This window comes from Cydia pomonella, chromosome 28 (assembly GCF_033807575.1).
Source record: "Cydia pomonella isolate Wapato2018A chromosome 28, ilCydPomo1, whole genome shotgun sequence".
Classification (NCBI taxonomy): domain Eukaryota; kingdom Metazoa; phylum Arthropoda; class Insecta; order Lepidoptera; family Tortricidae; genus Cydia; species Cydia pomonella.
Window position 1 is genome coordinate 7,846,774 of NC_084730.1, and position 7,043 is coordinate 7,853,816.

General features: G+C 35.3%; 1 long non-coding RNA gene across 2 annotated transcripts; it reads right to left on the reverse strand.

Moving 5' to 3' along the window:
- Positions 1-1,297: 1,297 nt before the first annotated feature.
- Positions 1,298-6,012, reverse strand: LOC133532944 (uncharacterized). Of its 2 annotated transcripts, XR_009801780.1 has the most exons (3): positions 5,589-5,997; positions 4,325-4,875; positions 1,298-4,037 (listed from the first exon to the last, which is right to left on the reverse strand). It is a non-coding gene; the product is annotated as an uncharacterized LOC133532944 (long non-coding RNA). The 2 variants fall into 2 exon arrangements; XR_009801779.1 differs by having other exon boundaries at positions 1,298-4,875; positions 5,589-6,012.
- Positions 6,013-7,043: the final 1,031 nt, after the last annotated feature.

The following is a 7,043-nucleotide window of genomic DNA, read 5'->3' on the forward strand; positions in this document are numbered from 1 at the left end:
TCCGTGAGTGACACCACTGAACGAGCACCATTCCTAGTGCCCGTAAGGCCTGTCCTTAGATATATGTCAATGACCTCAAAGGAATGAGTAAGTCTTGACAGTCTATTGTTCAAAAATAATGATAAGAAAAACTAAGAACTTACGTATGTTTATTGTAATTTTTTATCGACATACTAGCTTCTGCCCGCGACTGCGACTGCGCATGCATCATTATCATTTCACGCGTGGAATGATGATGATCCATGACTTGATAAAAACCATCTTTATATTAGTTTAGTTTAGTTTTTTTTATTGATAAAAAAAAAAAATTACAGGTCAAAGTTATACATAATTCTATATAAAAATTATTATGTGAAAGTTTACGGTTCCTTAATAGTTATTACAATATATATATATTTTTTAATTATCTCCTTCATAAAATCATCGACAGAATAACATGCTTGGTCTAGTAGTAAACATTTAAGTTTTTTAGCGAATATTGAGTCGCTTTCAGTCAATTTAATTAGAAATTAAACGAACTTACCTGTAAGTGAAGTTCAATTCTAATTATATTAGCTGCACAAATTTCGAAATGATGTATAATAACTAAGTAGTAGGCGTTATCATGAAGCCTTCGACCATGAAATTCAGAGTAAAAGTTAAAATTTCTGAACGCAACGGCCACGTTCCCGCGAACAGAACTGTCAACTTCATTTAGTTTAGAGTAACAAGCCAAGACACAACACTTTCACTGCCAGTAACCTGCTAGGGTTCTCTATTCTCAGGCACAAGTCGCTACAAAGCGGAAAAAACACTTGGTATCCGCTATGCTCGTAGCCCATGCTGGCAGTGAATATGGCAACAGATGGAACAGCTTGGCCCACAACTCTGCAAAGCCAATATTGCTTTAAAACTTTGACAGGGATTAGAATATTAGAATCCCTGGTTGTCTCAAGACAACCCGGGTACTGGGCGGGAGGGATCATCATTTCGAAATTTGTGCAGCTAATATAATTAGAATTGAACTTCACTTACAGGTAAGTTCGTTTAATTTCTAATTACTATTACGCTGCACAAATTTCTTCAATGATGTATAATAACTAAGTAGATGTTTAGAGATAGGTTTTCAAAGTTTTTATTTTGGCTTTGTATTTCAATAATGAAATCTAAGATTTCATTTAGAAAAGGAACTTTTTTAGCTATAACTGTATTTCCAATATAGATATTTAGTTCTTACAACATTATTTAGAGATCTAGTGAGATCACCAAAAAGAATATATCATCATATATAAATCCTCTGAAAGACACGAGCGACAAGTTGTACTGTAATTTGATCCTTATTTATTTATTATATAAATAAATACAAGTACAAAAGTTTTAATAAGAAGTCTTCCTTGAAGACCTGCTTAGGCATCCTCAACAATAGTTGAAACAAAAAATGAATTGTTCCTTATTAATAGGTATTTCATTAATACCATTTAACAGAACGGTGTGTTGCTACTTACAACCTTTAGTAATACTTATTTTCTCCTTAACTAAGGATCAAGCACAATCATCGGATGGCACTATGGCCTTATTATGAAATGAGCAAAATCATTAGACTCGGACTTGATGTTTTTCTTTCCATCAATATTACTCCTAAATGATTTTGGCTGAAACCAACGCATAATAGGTTGAATGGGTGGTGAAAACAAAAATATCAATACCACTATCTTTAAAAGTTGACTTAATCAAGAACAAATCGTTTGGGAAGTGATGATCATATGAGGTTTTTGAGGGCAATAAATAATTACTAACAACTACCATCACGAATACCATTCGTTATTTTTATATATAGCTAAAATATATTCGCCCTGAGCAAGCCTCATTCCATTTCAAATTAGTTTTTCCTTGAAAAATGCTACGGATAGCAAAGGTAGCTGAAATTTTTGTAAGGACTTTATCAGAAAATCAGAATAATAGTAAAAATTACATATTTTATCAAGGACAGGGTTTGCACGCTGCGTGCAGTAACAATAGCAAATAAGGTAAGTACCTAAGCAATTTCATAACTTTCTCTTAATTCTGTAATGAAAGATTTTCATTGGTGGCATTGTTGATAAATAATTTGAGACTGATTAAGGGTCCCAGGTCACACTTTAAGGTTGAGGTGGGTGTAATCGAAACAAAACGTTCTTCATAAAGCGTTTCACTCATCATTTGAGGAGTCGTCTATATCCCAATAAAAGCACATGAGCAGATTTAGAAAAATGGACACTTCCATACCTCGATCCCTCATCACATAATGCTATCAGAATGGCAAACATTGCTAGAACAGATGCGATAAGATCATTAATGTAATTATTTCCACAAAACATACACCAGTGTTAAGTGTTTACGATACTGCTTGACGGTGTTGGGCATAAGAGACTCCACCCCACCATGCTGTTGGCCGCACCAATCGAAAGTTCCTCCTTTCCCCTTCTCTTTTCCGCTCCTTCAGTGATGGAACTTCCCGGATAATACCGGGGTAACCAGGCAAGGACACTACTGAAACTGCCGGTTAATGGAATAAGTTTTTATAAATGTGAGCTGGGGCTCAAGTCTATACAATTGTATGTAACATGTATTTGTAAAAACTGTGTACAATATGGTTATTGCCATGTCTTCTGCTTTACCTAAAACTTTAATAGGTACCTTAAATTTCATTTCGAATGGAAGGAAAGCATAGATAAAATAATTCATCAAAGAAAATCTGCAAGCATCTACATATGTAGAAAAAATATCTGGGTTACTACACCAGGATATATATAGCGTTCACATATTTCATCTGCGCGACTCCAATAACTCGGTATATGAGTTCCAAAATGATGCAGGAAATTTCTAAATATTCATTGTTTAATTTACGTTTAATCTCCGAAATCTTATATAGTTATCTCTCAATCAGCTATGACACAGTTCACCTATAATATTTAAGACTAATATTGTAATGTCTCGTTTCACACCAATGCCAATTGTTCCTCAACATTGTTTTGAGGTAAAAATACTGTACAGTAGTATTTCAGTTCACCAAAGCGGTTTATAATTGAGATAGCTGTGTTGTATTTTCTCAGAAGTATGTCACAGTCTGGTAAATCGGAAAGAAACGTCTTTAAATATAAAGACCACCATTAAGCTGAATAAAATTAATGTAATGTATTCTATTAATAGGCTCCTTCCATAATCCCACAGATAACTCATTTCCACACGGTTGCCCCAGCAGGTCAATAAACTATTACTGTATAGTAAATAAATAGGTATCTTCAAAAAGTATATTTATAACCCTTTACTTTCAATTAGCCACCAAAATAAGTCACACTAGGTGATATATTGACATTATTTCTTATTGGGTAAAGAAATAAATCCAGATATTAGACAGCTTTCCAAGGTACTAAGGAGCTAGTTTAATTTGATTATACCTAGCTCCATATGGTATCAAGAATAATAGAGTGCATCTTGTATAGTCTAAAAAACATTTATCATAAGGACAATAGATATAACATCTAAACAGCTGCTCATTGTGTGACCTCTAGATCTTGGACACTTCATGAAAGATCTGACACATAGCTAGAGAGACATATAGTCAAATAGTCTAATGACAGGACTTAAAACTGTTATCTCAGCTTTCCACATGAATCAGAGATATTTTCTACACTCATAAAATCAAGTAAAAAGTGTTCATGCAACAATTAGTTTCATGGCAATTCCAATGCTTTGTTAACTTAAACTGCTTAGTTGCAATCAATTTACTTATATTAAAAATATAACTGTATTTACTTCCCTTAGGGTTTTGTACATAAAATATTTTAGTTGAATATTAAGCTGTGTAAAGTGTATATTCTTGTGTAAGAACATCATAGGCATATATTTTGTACACACAGTATATATCACAGTCACATAACTTCCTAGTATTGACTGTCGATTGCTCAATAGTAATAATTTTTCAGAATTAATGTAGGTATTGGCACAGATCACAAGGGAATTTTGTATGATTAACCAGGACAAAATCCTTGGGTCCTTGTAAATATGATGTCATTGCACTGAAAAAAAAAGTGTATTTAAGTTAACCACAACCTTCAAAAATTTGTTCTAAATGAACACAGGCTGTTGTGGTGTCGCTGAGTGCGACCACATTGTGACGCAGAGGGGAAAGTGTTGCTCCGCTTCCTTATTGCTGCTTTTGACCAGGGTTTTTGTATGTTGTTAGTAAATAAGTAATAAATACTTTATTATATGATAACAAAGAAAAGCAACAGCAAAACATACATTAAAAAAATTATTGATAGTTGAGCCCTCAAAGTTTAAAGTACCGGGCTTTAGGACTTACATTAATTTATAAGTCATTAGTACTTCTGCTAAACTTTCTTAAAACACCACTTGTCAACAGCATGTTTAAGTAAATGATTTAAAAACCTCTTATGCCATTGATTGTGATTTAATAATTGAACAGCTGCCGTAGGTAAGATTCTCAGTGATAATAATCACACAAAAAACCAGTGGTCACTTAAGAGTGACATTACTTTTTCATAGCTGGTTACAGCAGACAAATTATTGAGTGCTAAATCATCACAGTGAGGGAACAGGTCACAGGAAACTTTATTTTGTTTCATTTCAATACCTAGCCTTGTTCCCAACTGACAAACGTCTCACCAGCCGCAGCTTGAGTCTCTGGGTTCATCTTCAGAGCACCAGTAATTTAACAAGGCAGAGTATTTTTTCATAATCTTGTCCGGGTCATTGTTGTTTTGTAATGTTCGTAATTATATATCTGCAAGCAAACAACAAGATTGTCCTAGAAGGATTATTCCCATATTCAACCTTCTGGCGCGGTGCCTCCTTCCAACAAGGTCAAAATTAACTCGCTTCATTCTTCACTTGCTGAAATTAGAATAAGTACTTAAATTCACCTACTTGAAGATAAGTATATATTAAGAGACAGCCTAGTCTGGCATACCACTTTGATTAATTCTTGGTGTTAAGAGCTGTGTCTAGTCTAACACGCCACAAAACCCAGTAGGTATATCTAGTAAGACTTGTAGGTGGCTTATGGTCCACTACCCATTGGCGGGTAGGACATGAGCAACATCTTAGTGCTGTTGGTAAGGGATATTTGATAACACCACAATATCCCAAGGCTACTGGCAGTGAACGCACCTAGTATAGTATGCGAAAGATTGGCAAGCGCAAATAGCGGCAGAGATGCCTAGGTTAGCACTCCAAACTGCTTAGCTCAGCCATTTTATGCATTTAGCAAACAGAGACACCTAGAATAGTGCTCCAGAATGCACAGCACAACCACTATATGCAGTTAGCAAACAGAGACACCTAGAATAGTGCTCCAGAATGCACAGCACAACAACCATATGCAGTTAGCAAACAGAGACACCTAGAATAGTGCTCCAGAATGCACAGCACAACCACCATATGCAGTTAGCACACAGAGACACCTAGAATAGTGCTCCAGAATGCACAGCACAACCACCATATGCAATTAGCAAACAAAGACATCTAGAATAGTGCTCCAGAATGCATAGCAGAAACGTCAAAAACAAACGAATTAGCACTTGATATTACTCCACTGTATTTCTTACCCGACGTTTATGTTCCTTTTCGGAATTTTAGTGATGTATGCATTAAACATTCGTTCGCTGGCACTATTAATGTAGGTACATCCATGGTCTGCTACATTTTTATCTTGATATTTATCACGTCCGTGTAGCTATGCTATCGAGGAAAGGACGCCGCAATTGACCTTGATCGCGAAAGTTGCATTTTCTTCTCCGATCTTCTGGTTTTTTCCCTCCAATTTTGCAATTCGTCACTGTTAACACTATTTTCTTTATTTTTTCGCATTCTTATAAAATGTTTACTGTTATTTTCAGTTAAAAACGTTTTATTTTATTATGCCCTAATGGTCGTCGGCTTACATGAATAAACACAATGAAGTTGACAGTTCTGTTCGCGGGAACGTGGCCGTTGCGTTCAGAAATTTTAACTTTTACTCTGAATTTCATGGTCGAAGGCTTCATGATAACGCCTACTACTTAGTTATTATACATCATTGAAGAAATTTGTGCAGCGTAATAGTAATGTCATTAGGAATTCTGTTGTATATTTTGGGCCCAATATATATTCTTTATGTTAAAGAGCGTTCCAACTATCTTTCTTCAGTCCGCTGTGAGGAGAAACATCTCCTTGCTCCACCATCTTCTTCATCAAAATTTTATATCAACTCTTTTACTTTTAGTGCTATTCGGTTGTGGAATGCTTTGCCATTAGACATTAGACGTGCTAAATCCCTTCCCAGCTTCAAAAATCTTTTGAAGACTCACTGCTTTTAGCTTTATTTATGATTGTATATATATGTATTCATTATATTGTAGGTAAGTATGTATTATATTAAAGTATATAATTGTTTGCGCCTTCAGTTTGTTGAATTATATATATATCAGCACTACCCATTAAATGTTGTATGTTCTTAGTTTCCTGATACCCAAAGGTTGTCTAGAAGAGATAGCTTCATAGCGAAAAGACCGCCTGTTGTTACTTAGCCTTTTTTAACTGTATTTCATTTTCTGTGTAATTTTAGCTGTATGGTGCACAGTAAAGAATGTTTATTTACTTACTTACTTGCTATCTGTTTCCGAACGTGATTATTTAGTTATAAGTGTTTTCGAACGCGTCCGTTCGTCTTGTTTTTTGATCTATGGTTCCGGTCGTCTGTTGTCACCCATTAGCCGAATAAAACTGATCGCATATAAATTGACTTATTATTTATATAATAACACTATCCTATGTCCTTTTGGAATTGGAAAGAAACAAGACGCGACATGCAGGTTCTGCCATGAGTCAGAGGAGACTGCAATGCACATTCTCTGCTCCTGTGGACCACTAATGTCAAAAGAAGTACCCACCTAGGGCGGCACGTATTACAACCCTATGAGGTACAGAACATTACGGCCCAAAGAATCTGGAATTTCCTGGATTCAACGGGCATCAGTAATGAACTTTAAAGGGCTGTCACAATAGACCAATGCCTGGTCGAC